The sequence below is a fragment of the Onychostruthus taczanowskii genome, unplaced genomic scaffold, assembly GCF_017590055.1.
Source record: "Onychostruthus taczanowskii isolate IOZ18803 unplaced genomic scaffold, ASM1759005v1 scaffold59, whole genome shotgun sequence".
NCBI lineage: Eukaryota > Metazoa > Chordata > Aves > Passeriformes > Passeridae > Onychostruthus > Onychostruthus taczanowskii.
In genome coordinates, this window is record NW_024503568.1 from 3885984 (window position 1) to 3908686 (window position 22703).

At 36.8% G+C, this 22703-nt stretch overlaps 1 long non-coding RNA gene across 2 annotated transcripts in view; it reads right to left on the reverse strand.

The window, feature by feature from the left end:
- Window positions 1–4838: 4838 nt before the first annotated feature.
- LOC121343267 overlaps window positions 4839–22703 on the reverse strand; it is a 65911-nt gene continuing 48046 nt past the window's right edge. The window contains exon 3 of one of the 2 annotated variants that reach the window (XR_005953674.1): window positions 4839–5937. This is a non-coding gene — a long non-coding RNA (uncharacterized LOC121343267). Of the gene's footprint in view, window positions 5938–14595; window positions 14838–22703 lie in introns of those variants that run through there. The other variant, XR_005953671.1, reaches the window with a different exon arrangement.

Genomic DNA, 22703 nt, shown 5'->3' on the forward strand with positions numbered 1-22703 from the left:
AAACCCATTATGAAAAGAAAAAGTGACTAAAATTAATAAATTGTGAAAGCCTAGAAACATCTCTCCCCTCCTTACATTTACCATATCATTTCTGGAATGTGAAAAGATGCTATTTTAGACCTGAGTAGTTCTGGATTCAGAAATGGATCCTGGTTTAAAGCCAGGGTTCGTTTGCCTTCCTGAGCTCCCAGGATGTTTGGTACACACATATATGTGAATATATTTGGGGGAAACAGATTTTAAGTCCTGTAATATGAATTACTCTAGCAAATTATTGGTGCAATATTTAAAATGAATTATGAAAATAGCTATATTTAGTCTGAAGTTCTAATGTTACATGGTGTCCTCACCATAGTAACAAAATCTTTTAAAGCAAGAGAGGAGAGGAAGGAGCTTGAATTCTTGCACTGCAGAGATAAAGAAAATCAGGGGGGAGGGAAAATCCCCTTTCACAAGCTTCTGAACTTCAGATAGTAATAGAAGGGCAAAAAAACCCACAAAGAAAAAAAAAATAAAAAAATAAAAAAATAAAAAAATAAAAAAACCACAAAACCAAAAGAAAAAAAACCCCAAATCTATAATTGCATTTATTCTGTGTTTCCAAGATCTCATTATAAACTTCTAGAAACATATGAGAGAAAGAATGAATATCCAATTAAAAAAAAAATCCTATTTTTTTCCAGCCAAAATTAAGTAGGTAAATTAAGGGAACACATTCCCCAGTATTCTAACAGCAGTTAAGGAAGGTTGTTTTTTCAGTATTTTATGCTTCACAGACAGAAATTTACTTATTCTACAAACTGAAGCAGGAAAGAAAATAAAACAGATCTTCATTATGTCATGGCCACTTGGTGATAGACAGCTTGCAGACTGTTTGGTGCTACAACAGAAGGATTCTGTTCAGTGGAGTAAAGATATAATAATGAACAATAGACCCTCCACAACTGCCAAAATAAAAGTTGATGCTGGAAGGGTGATGAAGTCAGTGACCTTTCAGTGCTGTGATCAGGAAGCATAATTTATGATCTCCTGGATTTCACTGACAGATTTCACATTTAGTCAGACAAGACACAGGAAGGGGAATTTTGCAAGCTAGACTCAAATTTAATATTTATACTGTATATTTAATAGTCAGCACCCAGCATTTTTTCTACAGTGACTCTGCCTGAACACAAAGTTAAGATACAGGTTGCCTGCAGCACGGTGCACAATGTCCTTGCAGTACAAAGGCAACACCAGGGAACCCGCTCTGCCTTTCTACAGGCATCTGGCAGTGCTGCCAGGCAAGGGCATTGCTGCCTCCTCAGAAGGGTGCAGGAAGGTGCTCAGGCTGCTGCTAAGGTGGAGCTCACAGCTGTGCACCAGTGCCTGCCCTGAGCCCGTATCTGAGCATGGGCCTATTGACATATCACGTGGATGGTAAGGGATATCAGGGTCAGTTCAAGTGCAGACACCTCCTGTGTAGTCATCTAAAACTGAGAGATAAAATCCATGCAGGACAATGTTAAACTTGTGTTTGAAGTGCAGTATTGAGCTAGAAGACAGCTTTCATTTAGTGGTATGGCTTTAAAAGAAAATTAAATTAAATTCTCTTTTTCTTTAATATATTTCACCATTTCAACCAGTAACTCTAGACTGGCTGCACTCAGCTAGAAACAGACCAACAGAGTAAAAACACACAAACCACAAACAAACATAGGAGAACACACATCATTAACTACTGCTTTGGAGGAATGTGGTAGAGCAGGCCAACCATGTTTAGTGCTAGATCCACACTCTCAACACAAAGCAGCATGACTCCATATAGCCTAAAAAGGGATTAAGAGTGTCTTACAGCATTGTATGCTATTATTATAGGATATATCATGAGTACACAAGAATAGGATCATGACCACATGCACACCCACTCCTGATGATTCTTTGTTTTCCTGCAGATTATCTGCAGTTACTACCCCAAGTTCTTTCCAATATATATCTGTATCCTTCATGCCCTTGTCTGTACAGTCCACATCTCTAATATCAATTGCACTGGTAAGTAGCACTGACAAGAGAGGTGAACTCAATATATCAGGTAATTCAGCTGTATAGATTACAGTTATCTCAACATCTCTTTATTATCACTACGGGATTAAAAATTACTTGCAGTGACAGAGCTTTTCCTGGTTGCAGTGTTATTGTCAGTAGGCAAAAGAAAATCATTGTGAAGTACCGGATGCTGAACAGTCAGTTAAAACTATGTAATAATGCATAGTTTATGGTTTATTTTGTGTGGGTTTTGTGGTTGAAAGGGAAATAGGACTATGAAACAGATTTAGAAGAGAAGAAAAACTCAAGAATGTATTCTTCACATTCTTTACGTTTGCTAAGGTATTAATGACAGGTTCCTTATTTTTAAGTAAAATTCCTTTGAAAATAGGCCAACAAATACTTTTTAATTTCAATTTCTCTGCTTAATAAACAAATTCAAGACTCAAAATACCGGGCATCAGAACAGCCTACCCAGGTATTTAGACCTCTGTAGAACTGGTCTAATTAAAAATAAATACATAAATAAAATAAATGCACCTCACAACAGTGCATATTTCTAGGAAAGAGGTTTTGGTACTCTGCCCCTCTCTCTTTGTTGCATAATTGTGGAGGGGTAAGACTCTTCCTAAGCTTCCGCAGGTGTTCATTTTCCCTTTCTTCAGAATATGGTGTGAAGTCTGTTCACTAATCCTATGTCCCTTATTCAAACAGTGCAAAGGGTGTTTTAAAAAACAAAGCAACACTTTTAGCTGAAGTACGGCCATTTGCAAGCTCATTACACAAGACTGGCTCTGCAGGAGTCTCACCATTCCAGTTTCTGCTCCCAGCAGCACACCTGTGGTTTGAGAACCTGAGCATGGTCTCCTGCCCTATTAGTCACAAACTGTCACAAGGAGCTGGAACTGGTGTACAACACTTCCTGAGCAGCTGGGGCTCCTCCCTTGCTCAAATCTGACTTGATAATTAACTGATAGTAGCAAACCTAGTGAAAAATTCTTGATTAGGATTTTCTATTATAGCCATGCATGCTACAGGGTCTCTAGACAATAAAGTTGTCACTGCTTACATATCCATTTAACATATTAAATGTTGTACAGAGTCTGTCGTTTAAAATAAACTCAATTGTGTATGTACTATACTCCACATATGTTCATATTCTATTGTTGCCAAGAAAAGTAAACAACATAAAGCCATGTAGGCATAAAAACAAATTTCATCAGTGCTCTGAATAATTTCAATGACAAGATCCACATTATCTTTAAAGAATAATCAGCTTCAGTGATTATTGTTTCCATAATAAGTAAAAATACTGGTTTTTTCAATCTAAGTAATCTTCTTCTAGAGAAAAATTTCCAAAAATTAACTCTGATTGTCTTTCTTTGATAAATTATTTTACCTTAGATTTTGACTTTTGCCATTCTGCTCTACAGATGTTTTACTACTCTTATTTCTGAGCAAGGCTGAACACCTTGGGAATTAAATTTTATTTTCAAACACTATAAAATTTAGCATTTGGGAATTCTTTACTCTTGTTCACTAAGCCGGTATATCAGCTCTAGTTCTCAATTTTACTGAGAACAGCTGGCTTGAGAAAAAATTCCTAAATTTAGACTACAAGTAGATTACATGAGAAATAATTAGCTATTGTCACATGATTAAAAAAAAAGAAACAGGCTGTCAAAGACTCATCCCACTCTTAGACTCTTAGTAGGGGTGTGAATAATTATATACTCATTTCACAGTAACTTTGTTGAATCAGTCACTGAAATATACAGCATCCTGGAACAAGATATCTGTTTCAAAGAGCAATGGCAAAATAGCAAAATACCTCAGCATTTCATGTAACACTTCAACCATTGGAAGACTGGATTCAATCTTCAGTATATCTTTACCTTATAAGCTGAATTTCCATTTCTCTCAAAGTTAAGCAGCTCAGGTCAATATAGAATTATCATGTTTTTTCTCTTGTATGTCACAGAATTAAACATGGATACATGATCTGAGTAACACTGCAGGTCTGAGTTCTCTAAGACAGATGGAAGATCTTTCACACAGAACAGATCTGACACCAAGCAGAAGTACAAATCCATTAAACAAAGCAGAATTACAAGCTCATTAGAAGAACATCATGAAACCTCCCTGCGTACATTCAGTTGGTGTACTGGGATTTCTGTCAGTGGCTGTAGCCCTGACATGTAGCTGGAAATTCCAGCCAAATCACAAAATTTCTGACTCTACTAGAGTAAAAATTCCTAGCAGAGAATGAACATGAGTGCAAGGATGACTATGGTAAATGGTTATTTCTACACTGGCCAGAGTATGAGCACATATTTTTATGATGAGGATACAAGGTCTGTTTTTTTATAAAGAGTCCATAATTACTTAGTTATAATGCTTAAAAATATTTACCTCTATTATTGCTTATAACAATATGCTATGTGGATCAGCCTTGACATCTGAAATCAATTTTATCCTGAGAGTTAAATCACAACATTTAGCAAACCTGTGGCAGAATTTTCCCAGCTTTTTCCCAATTTTTTTTGAGTTAATGTAGATTTAAGAAGATGAGTTAATGTTCTAGAATTTTATAACAAGCATAAAAGAAAAACAGGACTCAATTTATCCTGGGTGAGAGAAATAAGAAATTCGTCTAGAGATAGGTTCAAAGAAGTGGCCATCTACTAGGAAAATATCACCTTTCACAGGCTGCAGAATCTGTGTAAATGTGAAACATAATATGAAAATCATGAAAGAGAAATCAAATAAAATTTTAGTCCAAGGTCGTACAATGTATCAAACATCAATATGTTTTGACACAATAGGTAGAATTTCTCTAAAATCCACAGCTGTATTTTTCAAAAAACTCATCAAATGGTGGTTTAAAAATTACAAAGTGTCAATTTAAACCAGAATAAATCCAGAAAATACAACAAGAAGCAAATTACCTCCTGTGCTAATTCAGACATTCTGCATCCATTTTCAGTTAAGCACTTCCAAATTCCCAGTCCTTATTGTTACCCCTATATTTTTCCTATAAAATTACTTTAATAAGTTTTAATAAATCCTATAACATTACTTTAATAATTTTAATAATGAAATGTTTACATATTAAAAAGCAGCTAGATTATTCAGATGCATATTTCTGGGTCTATCACACAAACTGCATAAAATTAATTTTATATTGGGACCATCAGATGGTAGGGAAATAAGATATTTCCCAGAAAATGAGTAAATTTAAATATGCACAGAGAAATGCTGCACTGTTACTGAAGGGCAGGCACAACCTCAGCCTGCCCCCACAGTAGCAATTATACAGCCCTGGATGGCACCTCTGGAAAGGGAAACTGTATAAATTCATATCTGTTATTTCCTGGTTCACAAACCTAGCAAAACAAAAGAAAACAAAACAAACAAAACTTAAACAAAACTAAATAATTGAATACTGCAGTTTTGTGAAGGAAGGAAAAGGCAGAAGAAGACCACAAAATTGAAATATTATTGTGTAGGAATAATGAAGGTAACTGCAGTAAACCTAATTTTAACACAGAACTCATTAAGTTAAATGGTAGCATTTCTCTTAAGTTAATCAAATCAGGTCAATATAGAATTGTCATTTTGATTTTTTTTTTTTTCAGAAAAACAAACATGCCACAGAATTAAACATGGATACATGTTCTGGGTAGCAGTGCAAGTCTGAGCTCTGAGGCACATAGAAACCTCTGGAAGAGAGAGTTCTAGGAACTCTTCCTTTGGAGAGGAGTGGAGCAGCCTGCTCCCAAAACGTCATCCCCAGATGAGACTGCCGCCTTCTCCCTCTCCTCCCCATGCTGAAGGAATTCAGAGTTTCATTCATGTGGAAAAGAAAAGGTGGTGAGAGCAGGCAAAGCAGCTGGTCCAACGGGTCACAAGCTATCCAAAAAGATTGAAAGAATAAAAAGATCACAAGTGAGTGAAAAGGACATTTTTATCTGTTTCAATCAGCTTAAATTAAATTAGGAATTTTTTTTTTTTTTTTCTGCAGGAGATGTGCCATATCATCTTAGGCAGATGGGCCATTTAGTTTACCCCACAACAACACGGGATCATGATGCTAAATTCAAATTTGTACACAGCACTCTCAGATCTCAGGCCCATCAAGTATTCTAGTATCTGATTTAAAACAAATTTAAAATAATAAAGGAAAGCAATATGGTGGCAGGTGAGTTCAATGCCCCCAATTGTAAAGCCTCTACAGCAGCTGTCAAAAAGAGTAAAGGAAAAACATGCAGCTAAATTTGATCAGCTGAGATGGGGGTAAGTGCTGTCACTGAGAGAGCATGCTGTGAGAACTAGAATACTAATCAGCAGAACAACAAGTAGAGGTCAAATGCAGAATGGATTTCTTTCCCCAAGCTGGAGAAGTGATTTTTTTTTTTTTTTTTTGCCAGTACTTAAAACATTTGAAATAATGTGAGAAGCTTGGGAACCTTTAGAAAATTAGAAGTTTGAAGAGTGAGAAAATATTCCTTTTCTAAAAGAGAGACCTGCAGAGAAGTGAAGGATAGGCCTTTAATCGAAATCTGGGGAGTTGCTCAGCAATGATCTCAGGAGAGCCTAAGGCTGCTCCATTTCACTAAGCAGGCATGTTGGGTCAGATGTCTTACCTGTTTCTGAAATGTTACCTGCCCTTGTGTAACCTCTAATTATAAGTTTCAGTGAGAGTCTTTATAAACTGCACTGCAGCTGGCCTTATTTGAGCATGGCAAGACTTGAAATGGTTCAGGACCTCTGATACACTTCCCTTTTTCTTTTGTGTCTATCAGCCTTTTATCTTTCTCAACTGTCTCTTCCTGCCCCTACCTCAATTTCAATAGGATCAATCCTTACAAAACCATTTCTTTCTGTGGGATACTAAAACCAGGGGAAAAGTAAGTTGGAGAATCTAAGTAAGTAATAAAAGATATTAGAACTATACAAGTGATTAGAGCAGGGTAAGCCTGGATGATTCCTGCATGATAATAAGAAAAAATCCACTTCCTTAAAACTGTGCATCCAATTCCTGACCATGCCCCTGAAGCTGGATATGTCAGTTCATGTAAATCTACTCCACCATGCAACAATGTCACCTTGTTACTCAACCACACAACTCAAGAGCATTAGGATTTGATGCAAGACCTCTGCAACCTGGTTCAAAAGGACAAAGGTTGATAGGGTTTCTCCACCTGACAGCCTCCCACACACAGCCAACAGAAGCTCTGTGCTGAGCTAGAAAAATAACATCAAACACACAATATTTTGTATATTATTCACAACAACACAGTTGTGGTTTTCACCCCCCAAAAAAGCAAATTTTCATTGATGCAATGTCAACGTAGCACCTCAACATTCCAGCTGTTGAATACAAAATACTTTTGCATGCACAGAAAAACAGTGTCTGCAAAACCCTGACCCTCAGCTCTTTAGCTATTGAGACTAAAAGACTCTGTTGGAACAAAGGATATTTCAAAACAACCTTCTGTAACTGCATATTCAAATCTAATTTGAGGCTTCAAGTAACACTTGCATTTGGTTTGACACTTGTTTCTTACACATGAACCTCAGATGGAAGACTGCCAAAAAATACTTATTATTCCAATTATAAACAAATGGTTCTTCTTGGGGAACAATGGGTCTGACACAGGGAAGCTTCATGCACTCCCAGGTATTTGTACCATATTGGGAGTTCTTACATGCTCACATCTTTCTGTGTTTTCCCTATGAAAAGCATTTAAGCTAAAACAAAGCATGGCACACCCACTCTGCTTCAAGGTACTGCCTCACAGGTGGTGACACATAACAGTAATTAGAAGGGTTTTTGTAATGCTTTGATGGCAAGCCAAATTTGTATGTGTCCCTTCTAGTAACTCCAGTGAGAGCAAAACAAGTTCAAAGCATTCAATTTACTCTTCAGAAAAGTAAATACTGCAAACTACTAACTAAGCAGACTATTAACTGAGAATTACTGGGGAAGAGATTTAAATTCACAAATATATGTGTATACATATTTGTGTGTTTACGTGTCTGTATCCACCTATATACACACAAACACACGTAACTTGTCCTTTCAAACAACAAAAAGAAGGCTGAGACCAAAAGCTTGTGACCAAAGACAGTGGCTGGCAAACACACAAAAGGGATAATGAGGAGCATTCATTTCCACAGTCTCCTGTCCTGCAGGCACCTGTGGAATGCAGTGAATTAATCTAGAGTGTTTGCTAAATTCAAAATGAAGGCCTACAGAAAGGGTGTTGCCTACAGAAAAATAAGTGAACTGTAGGAAAAAAAAAATCCAAACAATTGAAATGCACACTTGGGACTAGAAAGAGTGATAATGAGAAACAGGGAGAGTTCAATATCTAAGGGGAGGCAAAAACTAGAACAGGCCTAACAAATTACTTTTAAATAAGATGTACTTGAAAACAGGAGGCTATCTTTAAAGAAGAAAGAAAACAGTTTTTCAGACACAGCTACCAATGCCAAATGTGCTTCACACCAGCCCAGTTTGTGAAGTATCTCATGGCTTTCATACAGACCAAAATACCTCTAGAGTTAAATTGTGGTGAAGAATACACACTTATAAAAATAGCCAGATGACACCCTATATACAACTGCTGAAATAATGGGAGTAGTAATTTTTCTCACACAAGAAGACCCAAATACATCCATGCAAAAAAGAAAAAAGTTAACACAGATCTGGGAATTCAGTAGGGAATCCAAACATTTCAAATGTTCTGAGCAACAGGCAAAATGGCACAAAACAAAGCAAAAAGGCCATTCCCAGGAAAAAACAACAAATTAACAAAAAAAAAACAAACAAACAAAAACAAAACAAACCAAAAAAAAAAAAAAACCAGCAGATCAGCAGTTAAGAAACACAGTTTGTGGCAGACAATTTTAAATTCTCAGTCTGCAGGTCAGGTCCTGACATGCTAGCAGGGCATGCTCTCACCATATGGCTATGGGTGGTAGACTTTCTTTCCCTCTTCCCTACCCCAATTCCAAACAATATTTTGTCAGATTGTATCCCTTTCAATAAAAAAAAAAAAGTTTTGACAACTTAACATGTTTCAAAATCAATACAATTTTAACCAGAGACTTTCTAACAAACTCTTTTTCCTATGATGAAGTAACCACCACGACAAAGATGAGAGACATGTCAAGAAACTGAACAAACTGCTAATAGCCCAACATCTATTACTCTGGCTAATTGCACATCTTTCCTTTGAAAATCTCACCTTTCGGGCATACTGCTTTTATGTTTCTCTTGCTTCCTTACTATTTTTCTGGCTCGTCTGGTCATTTTTGTGTCTCAAATTTTCTAAATTGCTCTTTTCAACTTTCATTAATATTCTCATGTCCCCTTTCCTCTTCTCACCATCCTTGCCAAATTTTATTTGCACATTGAATGCTCTGAAGTTGTTTACTGTATTTTCTTCCTACTCCCAGCTCTACGTTTCTCTCCTATTTATTTCCTTCAACTGAAATTTATTCATTTCAATTTGGAGCATTGGAGCAGATCATCTATCCTGAATTATCTCTTAAAGAGGTAGAGAAGTGTTACTGAGGAAGAAGTAGCTTTCCATTTCTTATATTTTTCAGGAAAAAAAGGAGTAAAAGGAAATACACCTAGTGTAACATACAGCTGATGTGCACAGTTAAGCCATGCCCTTGGTTACAGTGCTAAATATCTGTGTTCTTTCTTGCTTTGTGTCTCTTTTTAAGTGATAGCCATTTATTTTCTGATTAAAAAATGCCAATTTATGTTGTTATTTTTTTAAGATAAATCCATAAACCAAAACACATTAAAGACATTTCACTTCCCTTTTGTGGCAGCTTTCAGTCACTTTTAAATATCCAAAGTGACAATCAAACCTGGTAATTACATCACAAGGATGCAATTCAGGATAATCATAATTCCCAAATTTGGGCAGCCAAATCCACACTGAGACCCTTGGTGCCTCGTCCAAAGGTATGTTTAGGTCTTACATGTGCAGTTAAAATACAAGCCCCAAGTACAGCACATTTCAGAGCTGTCACAGGTGCACACCTGCTGTGGAAGTGTGAGCTGGCTGTGCTGACCCTCAACAGGAACGCACTGAGAATACCAGCTACAGGAAGAATCACACTCAATGATCCTACCAATTCTTTTAGTTTGCCTGTAGATTTATGATTCCCACACCACTTCTATGTAGCAAGGTCACTTCACCTTTTTCTGATATTCGAAAATCCCAGCTTGCCTGTTCCCAGAAGCCTGGGTACGATTTACCCTTTTTTTTTTTCAATTTGGTGCCTGACCAAAGAGGAATGACCTTCTAATGGGTTTCCAAGTGGTACTCACAGTAAGGAACTATGAGTGGGATTCTTCTTGAATCTGATGAATATTTGGCCTTCCACAAGGGTCGCTTTGGAAAGCAAAATGACACATTCTTACCCTGAGATCTCTGAGGGAAAAGATCAGCTGAGTTATTACTTACCATCATATAATTAGTCTGTCCAAAGGCCAGTACGAGATGCATTAGGTTTCTAAATACTTTATATCCCACTGCTCTGCCACAAATGAAACTAAGTCCAGCAGATTGCCTGTTTTAATTCCTGGAAACTCTGCAGTATCAGAGTTTCATAGGAGATGCCCTTCATCCCTTCACAGAAATAATGGTCTTTATTATATTACCTATAACTTGTTGCCCTATCCTTGCCCCTTGGTTCTTGTTTCGGTATTGAAATTTCTTATAGCAAAGCAAGTGAAAAGCCCAGCATAAACACTGTTAAAATAGATACTAACAAGTTGCTTATTTCTAGCACACAGTATTTACCATTAATCAACTTTAACAGATTGAATACACTAACGAAAACACAGTCACTACTCATCATCTTTTCTGTAGGAAAGCCCTGTGACCTTTTTTCAAGGAGGTGGTTTGTATTCCTGGCATTACCTGCTGTATAAAGCAGGTCCTTTCTATAAATTTTTGATAGATGCATACCTGCTGCTAATTTATAGTGTAATACCCCATTTACTCCTTCTGTATCTTTAGCACCTTACACACATGAATTTTGCTTACACACATGAATTTTCATATTGGGCAAAAGATTTAGGGCAGAAAATGTTTTCAGGGGCTATATGTCAGAAAATGCAATAAATTATTACAAAGTCAGTCATTTACTCTCCAACAGAACAAAAGAAATCCGCAGAATAACATCCCAAACCACAGATTTTAAATTGTGAATTCCAAAGAACCTTCATCCCAACAAATCACAGACCACAGCTTGTACTTAGAATACCTTTGGTTCAAATGAGAGAACCAAGAACGAACATCTTATTCAAACAGATAAAAAGAATTTCCTAAATTATGCAGTCCTAACACTTCAAAACAAGAATAATTCAGAATTCAGACTGCACAACTACCAGCTTTATTTCTGACTGGTAATTTTTCTCCAATAGTCTGTTTGGAATTAATATTTATGCTGCACAATACAGGTTTTTCTTTGGGTTGTTTTGTTACACGATCTTGCTCTGCAGGAGAAAGACAGGATCAGCAAAGCTTATCCATTGTTTTCTTTGATGACAGATTACTAACAATGATAGATTTTTAATGATACGCCAAAAAGTGTATGAAACTGAATGGTTATGAGGCAGCAACTGTCAAAAGAAGCTGCTCTGAATGCTGCACATAGAAAGTATATATTATGGTTCACTTCTGTCACTGACAGCCAATTCTGATGGTGTACATTTTACATTAGGAAACTGTTCCTTTCCCTACATGAGTGAGCTCAGATGACAATTCAGAGGACTGTTTCTTTGGGTTTTTTTTTTCAATTTGTGCGTAATATATTTTAAGGAAGCTAGCAGAAACATTTTTTCTTCCCCTAAAACTACAGCAATTTTTTAAAAATCCAAATTTATAAGGGAATTTGGTATGTATTATGAAGACAGTAAAACATGGACTACTATAGCAAGAAAAAGTGGAATTTAATTTTCATACACAGATTATTTTGTGTATTTAATACACTAAAATGCCACTAAGTTCTTTGGTTTGTTATAAGTAAAACACTAGAGTAGCTACAGACACATTGCAGCACTCCTTTAGAGGAGTGGACACAATCCTTTAGAGTCAAAAAATAAAATGACAGATGCAATACATGCTGGTCAACAATAAAGATTTCCCTCAGACATGAAAAACTGCACCAGCTGTCTCTTTATTCCAATTTTACACGTAGTTTCCATGCTATCATAGAACTTGCAGGCAACAGTCCAACACATGCCATGCTGGAACTGATTCACCTATCAGGTCATGTGGCTCATGCCGTTTGCACACAGAGGCAGCAGACGTGTTCCTCCACAATGCACCAAAAAACACTCCACAGGGGCACCACTTCCTGAAGCACCAGAAATCACATCTCATGCCTCAAACTCTTTGCGCCACACATAAAGGAGTGCAGGAGGTAGAGGGGTGCTGATGTCTGGCACTATTCCCACTACCCCCCTTAGCTGCCTCTCCTCACTGTCAGTGCACCATCTCTGGAACCGAAAGCTGCTCTCCAGACAAGGTAATACTGACTTGGAGTGTGGAGGTGACTGTCTCTTTTACATGAGCTCCAGGATTTCTCCATGGCAAGGATGTCAATAGAGTCCCAATTAACAGCTAGTTTACAGCCTTGAAATCAGCAGGTAGGATCCCTACAAATTATTCTGTATTTATACAATTTATGTCAGCTTAGAAAAGAGAAAGTTTCTCTGGGTCCACTGCAAATGACAGAAATTTTACCTATTTACATGAAGTGTGTAGGTAGTATCATTCATATGCTGGTAGCTTAAATACAGAAACTTCAAGCAGAGTCTAACATGATCTGCCAGTACATCTTGGAGCCATTCTTTTACACCTTCAGGAGCTAATCATCTTGATACAAGAACTGATTCACAGCACACTTTACGTCTGAAGTGAATGTCTTTGCCACTGAACCTGCCATGACAAGGACATTGGATGTTGCAACCGTTGTCTGATTATCCCCACAGCAGTACAGGAGATTTAGTCACATTAGAGCTGTTAAAATGAATGCAGCTAAGTGGCTTGTACTGCTTTAGAAAGCTCTATCAGAAGCAAATTAGCTGTTGACCTCTTAGGGCATATGTAATCTCTTCAAAGCTCTGTCTTCTATCAGCTAGTTCAGCTGCTCTCTTGTGAAGAGGTCTGCTTCTCACTACAACCTCTGTGTTGAATTTAAAGAGTAAATACCGTTTTCAGAGGCTTTAATTAAAAATATTTCAGAAGTGTGAGGGTGCACTTGAAACCTAACAAGCAAGATTTTAATCTCCTCACCTACAGTAGTAATCACTTCACAGCCTGTGTGCTAATGGAGGCAGCAAGGATGGCAGATACACTGATGAACCAATTGAAACCAAAGAAAAATACAAAATATTTTCTCTCAAACAGGCCTTGCCCAGCAATGACAACAGGCAAGTAACCAAAGGTTAATCTGGTTATTTTGATATGTCTCAAAGACGTGCAGCGTCAGTACTTACTAGCAATCTTGTAAACTTTCCTTGCTGTGTTGAGGTTGATTTCAGGTTGTGCTGCTACAGAGGGCTTTGCCAAAGAAAAACCCGGAGGCCCCAAACATATCAGTGGGTTTGTCTGAGTGCACAAGTCTCATTAGCAAAAGAAATCATGAGATATTCTCACAGAACCGTATATTTTCTGTTAGTTTACCTGGCTTCCTGTTCAAAATAATCTAAAATGTTGCAACTTCAAATATTTGTCTTATCAGTTCAGTCCAAGACCATGCAACAAAACTGTCTTGAAACAAACAACGAGATGCTTTCAGTTCCACTGCACAACACTACATTTTCTGCATTGCAACACAAAGAAACTTGTGAGAAACACACAAACATGCACACACACGTAACATCTTGGCAGCCTGTGCTGTTTTGTGACATTTGGATTGAAATAAATCAACAACCATTGCTATAAATCCACAACCATTGCTATCTTTCCTGAAAAAGGAGAAGTTGCCATTTTCTAACTCAATGCTGATACGCTTTGGAATAGTCTTTCTGATCACCACCTGGACACCTACTCTGAAAAGCAGACAGCAGCTCTTGAATCAAACAGCATCAGCTTAAAATAATCCAGTTTGATAGTATGTGTATACACACCTCTTAATCTAGACATGTAGCAATTTTTATTGGCATCTGCATAGTAGGAAAAATAGGGACTGCCAATCCATTGTGTCCTACTGAGACCTCAGGAGATGGCAGATACAGAAGCTCATATACTCAAATATAACATGGCAAAGCACTTGAAAGCCAAGGTATAATTGCTTTATGATTAAGGTTCTAGGCAGTGCTATTTAAATATTGCATGTATTTAAAAATATATATTTGGTGTTGCAACAGAAAAACTTATGAGTATCATCTCTTCACTACTTGTACAGTACAAGTACCTTGCTGAAATGAATTAACATGTCAGAGAAACAGAGAAGATAATTGTTTTGCTTATTATCAGGGGAACACCTTAAGCAGAATTGATCCAAAAAAACACGCACTCCTAATTTTAACTGAGAGTTCAAATGCATCATAGAATCACAGAAAGGTTTGGATTGGAAGGGTCCTTAAAAGTCACCTAGGTCCAAAGCCCCTGCAATGGGCAGGGACCCTTTCCATTGCTCAGAGCCCCATCCAACCTGGCCTTGAACGTTTCCAGGAACAGGGCATCCACAGCTTCTCTGGGCATTATATGTGGAGCATTCCCATCTCCTCTGAAGTACCCTTAACAGTAGGTTCATTCTGGTGAACTCTACAGTAAGCACAGACAAGAGAAAAACCAAGAATGAGAAATAACAAAATTCCAAACATAAAATCTTCAATACTTTTCCTCCATAAGGGAGCAGTTAGTCCTGTGAATTAACACTTCTGTTTATAGAGAAGGCCCTCAGGAATCAAACTACTAAACAAATTGTCTTCAATGGTGGGTGTCATTAACACCAATTATTTAGTGAGGAAAAAATCACCAACAAAATGGAGCAAAAAAAAAAAAACCAACAACATTTAAGAGCATTTAATTAACTTCCTTGTTGAATATGTTCAGCTCTGCATTGATTCTCATACATAACAAGATCATCAGTCTTTCCACATACAAAACATAAAGCAGTCTGCATGTACTGAGAAAGATCAATACAAAGGCAGGGAAAAATGGCAGAACTCTCTCTGAAAGATCATCCAGAGAGAGCAGATGTCCTCTTCTGGTTCTATTTCATGATCTATTCTTTAGGAGAAAACTTACATATACATTTAATACTGGCTAGAGACATCCATTTCTGAATTAAAGTCTTCATGCTCACCAGTAATAGTAATATTATATTGTTATATATTATTATGAACTATTGAGTATCTAATCATTATTATATATTAAATACTTAATATATGGCTGACAAGCTAGGTCAGTACTAACACCATCTCAATAGACACTAGGTTTCAGTAACAAGTTTTACTGCAAGCAAGCTGAAATTACATTAGTATTTCATGTGAATCCCCTTTCCATTTTTATTTCTGCAAGACTTTCTACAGCACTAGATGATTATAGGCAGAGTACTGGAAGCAATTAGCTTGCATCTTTACATCTGTATTTACTGAGATAATATTCTCCTAAAGTCAGCTGCTTTGTGCTGTTTTGGTTCTTAATTGTAAAGTAAAACTCAGAATTGCAACAAAAAAGTGTTTGGTTCACAAAGTTCATTTATCAACATCATTAACCTGCGATGAAAAGTTAAGCTGATATAGGATTTTTTGTTAAAATTGCCAAATTCACTCACTGGAACTAAGCTTTCTCAGGAGATCAAACTTTCTCAGAAGTAAATATGCTGTTAACAGTATTCAGAGAGGCTCTCTCCCTTAACCTGGTTTCTCATGAAGACACTTAAAAACTGCCAATCTCATCCTGGCTGGTGAAACAGGAAAAGTGTAATCACAAAGTGCTTTATGGAATCAGAAACCACTTCCTGCCCAGGTCCTTTGATGCATTTTGAATAGAGAAAATAATAAAATAAAATACCGGTTCTTTTATTTATTTTAAAAAAAAAAAAAAAAAAAAAAAAAAAAAAAAAAAAAAAAAAAAAAAAAACCAAAAAAAACCACACCACAAAAACACAACCACTATCACATAGATCCATTTGAAGCATGAAGACAGAGCTAAGCAGGAGTACAAATATATCCACAATTATTACTTAAATCAGGACAGCACTACAGAAGCAGATCTCCCAGTAATGTCCATTTCCTGAATTCTCTTTCGTGTTGCAAAATCCACTAATTGGTTTTCTTTCTGAGAAAATAGGCTGAGAAAGGCATCCAAATTTATTTGGACCTATCCTTTATCAGCAGTATGATAGAAAGTTTGGGTTTTTTTTTATAACTTTCATATTTCTATGAAGAATAAAGACTCCAAAGTTCAGCACAGGAATAATGGCCATGGTATTCCATGCTCAAAGGGAAAGCAATTTTACTATATTAGTTTGACGAGTAATGTGTACCAAAATTAATGGTGTCATCTAAAGTTCAGCTCACTCAATCTGTACCAATTTGCTTGGCAAACACTTGTTCTCTGGACAAATAGCACCAGGTCTTCACCTTTATAAATTAGGTCAGTGGCACAATGGTTCCCCAGATTATTGCCTGCTGAATGATGGCTTGGGATAATACACAGGTGCAGGTAATGAAAATGCTGTTAAATACACACACTTTCATGAGCACTAAGGCATAAGCAGGGAGGGACCTGATTCACCAATACCTGGCATCTTGTAATGAGAGTAGACAAAGCAGCGTTTTGGAAGCACTCTAAAGTGCCTGATGATCTTGAGTGAATTTGGAGCCAAGGAAAGCTGGTTCTTTTGGAGGACATCAGGCGCTCTAGATTTGCATCTCCCAGACATAAGCTGTGACCTTAGAAAAGGAAGTCTCCATCTAATGTGATTTCTTAAATTGGTGTTTCACCACTTTTAGATTTATTTTGAAAAGAAAATAAATAAAAATACCGTCTCATCTGCTAAATTTGTTTTTATTTCTGAAATTATTAAAATAAAGTTTCTGGTACCTCTTCACAAGAAAATAGCCTTACTAGTGTCACAGATATTTCAAAATACTTTTTAAGAGTTTCTTGCTTAAAAAAGACTAATACAAAAGTAGCTCTTGGGCACCTATAACTCCGAAAAATAAATGCTTTTGCTACTTCTGAGCAAGAGAATGAGCTGTTAAGGTTACAAGATCACTTTTATTTGGCTTAGAAATAGCTCTATGGAACCTCACTTTTGCTGGCAAAAAACAGTGTGGTGTAAACTACATATTCCACAACAGTCATATTTATCCTTCTTCACTCAGCATTGGAGTTTCAGTAGGTAACCACTATTTCAGGATATGCTATGGTCAGAAACAGTCAGCAAGTTACCTTTAGGCAATAAACATTTTATCATCCCCCTTGAAAAGGGGATTTTGCTGGGGAGTCTACCCATTATAATCAGCATGGCAGCTTCTGGGCCACAATGGTCTTGTTGGGCAGAATGTTGATTGGCAAAATTTTGCCTGTTCAAAACCAAGAACAGTTTGCAGAACTCAACAAAAATTTTCTGGGAGATTGACATTTTTAGATAAGCCTTTCCTTTTATTTTCATATTCCTGATAGAATACCAGAAACCTCAGCAGGATACCAGCTCCTGTGAAATTTGTATTCTATTTTCAAAACAAAACTTTGGTTAGTTCATTTAAGATGAAGGTTATCAAGCCAAACTTTTTGTTGCTTAGCTGAACAACAATGGATCATATATTTTGAGATTCTTTTCAAATTACTTCACTAACAGAAAACAGAAAAAGAAAAAGATAGTTAATCTTCTCCTGTCAATAGACAAGTTTGTTTATGGGCTTGACTTTCTCCCAAATATAGCATCCCAAAGGACTTCCCACAGAACAATTAATAATGATATATTTGTTTTGCTTCTACACGGTTTTTATTGAAATTATGAAGTCAAGGGTTAACCACTGTGCATGGATACATATTAATGGTGAAATGAATGCAGGGGGGAAAAATCCAGCCTTGTCTGAAAGTGAACCTTATACATAACACTGATTTTTTTTTTTTTTAACAGAAGCTGAGAAAGATCCACAGGGTTTTCTCTGCAGAGATGTTGTTGGAGACATTAATGAGAAAAAATATATTAGAGTTATGGTTGACTTTGAAGAAAGACATTGTGACATACAGGAAAATTGACAGAAAAAGAAAATAGCCCTTTTATTAATCAAATAAAGAAAGGGAGGCATGTTAAAAAAAAAAAAAAAAAAAAAAAGGAAGCAAAACATGCCCAACATCAACATTATGCCATTTATTCCTGTTTTTGCTGCTGTAAATATGTCCTCCAATAAGGGATGATGAAATGCAGAAGTATGAGGTCGCACTGTGCACTGTAACAGCTCAGACCACCAAAAGGTACAGATCCTCTAACCTCTTCCCACCTTTCTCATCTCTTCCACTACCTTTCTATCAGCTCACCAGACAACCTGTGAGAACCAGGTTGAACTCCATGGGAAAAAAACCAGAACAATGAAAAAACAAAAAAACAACAACAAAACAACAGCACAACAAACAAAAAACACCACAAGCAAGTGAACATTTTGCTACTCTTTAACTGAGTTAAGGCAGATCAAAAACAGATCTGGAAATCTTCAGGGAAGCAAACTAGTGAGACCAAGAGAGCTGGGAATCAGGGAGAGGAACAGAAAGAACACCATGTAATGGGAAATAGCTAGAAAAAAAGTAAGTTAAAACATCTAAGTAGCATATTCTCCATTATATTTTTCATGGAAGAAGTGAAGGTACATTAGTTTTATGGTATTACTTCAAATGATGCATAGTCAGGATGAAAGTGTTCATAATGACTAGAATCAGCATAATGATTTCTTGGAGGTTCACTCCTCCCTTATAGCTCAGGTAGCTTCTTGAAATAGCCATTACCTGTGTCTGGACAGAATTTCTCATGAGATTTGCTTATTTATAATTTGTAAAAGGCATACGTATAAAACATTATGATTTCTAATATTTTGGCCAGAAATCCAAGGTAACTGAAGTATTCAAAACACTTTCAGAAAAATTTAATCCAAATATCAGGAAATGGGAAGAGGTGACAATTAAAATATGATTGCATAATTTAGGTCCAAATGCAGCAGTTTAATCCCTGACACAACCAGGCCCAGGACCCCGCATTTTAGGAGAGAACATTCAGCTGAATATTTGCTACTGATACACCTCCTGATTCCTTATGGGACTAGCTTTGGAGCAGTCAGTGAAAAAGCCCACAGCTATTGATGCTAATTGCTGATCTCTGTTTCAGGAAATTACCCAGATTACTCCCTTTATGAGCATAGATATAGCTACTCTTCTCCTCCTCCAGGAAGAAGTTTTCCGCGTCATTAAGATATTTTCTACAGACACTCAGCTCATGGCTTGAGCAAGATAATCATCACCAAAACACATATATTTCAAAGATCATGACATCCTTAGGACCTCCTTTTTGATTTTATCTGCTATAATCATTTGGTATACTGTTTGGGGCTAACTATTAGTGTAATCTGGATGAGAAGTTTGAAAAATGAAAGGCAAAGAAAAACCTTAAAGTGAATTTTTGAATATAGCACTCTGAACATTGTTTAATTTTCAAAAATAAACTAAAAATTACATTCAATATTAAACAGAACTCTGTGTGAACAGTTTGAATGTGTTTGTGTTTAAATGAGGATACCTCAAGAATACAAACAAACTAATTACAGAAAAATGGCAACACCAAATATTGAAAATTTCAGCTGCACTTTTTGACTAGGGTGCCAGTTCCCAAGATTAGATTATATGAAAGCTTAAGTTTTTGTTTCTAAGAGATACACACTTGGTTTCCTGACTGCAAATACATATAATTTGAACTAATAAAGTTCTAGACACTAGAAAGCATGTAAGAAATGTAAATCTAAAAATAACAACAACAAAAAAATAAAATACAGAAATAAGACAGCTTCACCCTTGACAACTACTTCAAGATTTTTTCACATGTAGCATCATTTATAATGAAGATGGCCATGTGACTTTCCTATGCCTCCCCAAAAAAACAAGTAAGGTTATGATTATGTCTGTATAGAAGACCAAATAAAATACAGAAAATGTAATAGCACCAATAGCACACAGAGTAACTTTCTCCTCAAGGAGAGTAACACAGAGAATTTTCTCCTGAAGGAGAAATATCTGAATTGATATAAAGTCTCATTAGCTATTTTTGCTTTTCCTGAAAGCCTACAAACTTACTTTCTATGAATACTAAAATAGTTGGGTACAAAATACAGAGTGAGGAGATAACATGGAGACCAGTGATAACAATCAGTCTCTGCAGTCTCTCCCACTCATGCAACACATGCCACTGAGCTGCATCTGCACAGAGCCCTAGCAAAACTCCCAGGTATTTACATGGGTCTATCCTAGCTGCAGAAGTATAAATATACACTGAAGAGGAAAAAAAAGCCCTGCCTAAATCAAGAGTAAAATGAAATTATCTCACAGTGAAAGATAACAGAGGACCACCCTGTAATTTACCATCTTCTGACATGATAGTTTCTTTCATGTTCTGTTGTGTGTCTTTAGAAACAAACAAAAGCATTATCAGCTTTTGCCATATTTTATCATTTGGTATTTAGGATGCAGACAGGTATGCCAAAAAAACATTTGGCTGTAATAATGGTCATGCTATCAGCACAATGTCACTGACCGGATCAATAGCTCTTTAACTGCTAAATTCTCCCAGAGAAATGCCAGTGTTAATCCTTTTGGGATATTTTGTGGCATTATAACTCTGTTTATTCTCAAGTATTTCATTTTCAGAGTACTCATACTTTCTTATTTATTATATCAGTCAACCTATTGAACCAAATTATTTGAGATTAAGTAAATTATTCCACAATGGTTATTCAAACAGAACAGAGTTTATTTCCACCATGTCCAGGCTAGATCTCATCTCCTCAACTGGATATATACTGAAGTTGCAATATAGAAACCCAGTTCTTAGACTCGATTTCCTGTTGTGGTTATGCTCAGGTGAACAGTGTTACAGCATGCAGCTCCCTATGACCAGACAACCCTGCCACCCCCACCCCTTCCCTTCCCAAATACATCCAGTCATAGAATAGACTTCCTGGATCACAGGCAAGTAGCAGATTAGCAGGGATTATACACCCCAACTACTTCTTGAAAAGATACTTGTTTATTAGAGCATTATAATACAGCACTTCATTCACTAAATATGGACACTCCACCCACAGCTTGTAATCACCTGCACTAAGGCCTCCTTACATTGGAATTTTGCTTATACCCCATAAAGACACCTTCAAGATGAAAATTATAGTGGTTGCCTGTAGATACAGATCACAAGTGATTGCATCCTGTCTTCTAAGTCCAGCCCAAAGTCTGAGTAAACCTGGACACCACAGAGAAAAAGTTCAAGTAGACTGATTGTAACAAATAACTACAAGGCTAAGATGAACTGCTAAGACTCTGCAAACATCATACAAAATAGTTGACCTGGTAAATAAAGGCCTTACTCTTCTCTTGCACAGCTGACTACACCAGAGTTACCCTGCTTTACTAAGAAGTTTTAGGAGGCTAAAACTGATGCCAGTTAGATCTGAATCTGGCCAAATGCCTACAACTGGAGTAGCTTCAGATGCTGGCTTAAACTGAAATGGCAGATGTACTGTCACATGGCAATCAGGAAATTCGTTTTGCTTTCTTTCCCAAATGCTACTGACCTCAGCCATATCCTTATGTCAATAAGGAAGTGTGAAAATGGGAATCTGAGGAAAGAGCAGACTATTAAACAGCTTAGAAATCTGTTTTTAAAATTGTGGTTTTTATCAGCAAGACTTAAATATCTAGTAGCCTTGCTTCAATACTATTTATGTCACTAAAAGCAGTTACTAAAAATTTTGAGCTTTTTCCCCTGTCTGCTTTTTCCCCTGTCTGCTTCCTTGAGCTTTTTCCCCTGTCTGCTTTTACTTTAATTGTACAAAAACTAAATAAAAATCTCTTCAGACACAAAAGAAGGCTGAATGCACTGTAAATAACTGACCCATTTCAGGCTTTATCTTCCATTGTGCCTAATTCCATCTTCCAGGATAAATGGATAAAAGACTGTCTAATCAGAGAAGCTTTTACAGTTACAATGGACTTTTATGACAGTTGCCATGTATTGATGCATTTGTAACAGCAGGGGCTTGGGCCAGCAGCAAAAGTACCTTACCACTTTCCCAGATCATCTAACTCATTGACCCCACTGGGGGAAGAGCTACAACAGAACACAGAACAACCTGGCAAAAAGTGGTCCTTTGTTAGTAACAGAAAATGTACAAGTCAGTGAAAGGAAGGGTTTATAAATCTTGAGACCGCAGAACCACTTTGCCAGTGATTTTGTTGTACAACTCCAAGAATTTCAGTATGAATGCAGCTAATACCAGAAATCTGCAGCCTGGCTAAGGTTGTTCTGTGTGGTAGCTAATCTTGCCTTTTCAAGGCTTCTATTTATGAGCAAGAAAACACATCCACAACAGTCATTTTGACAAAATAGTTTTATCTGCCCCAGGTTCTTTCACC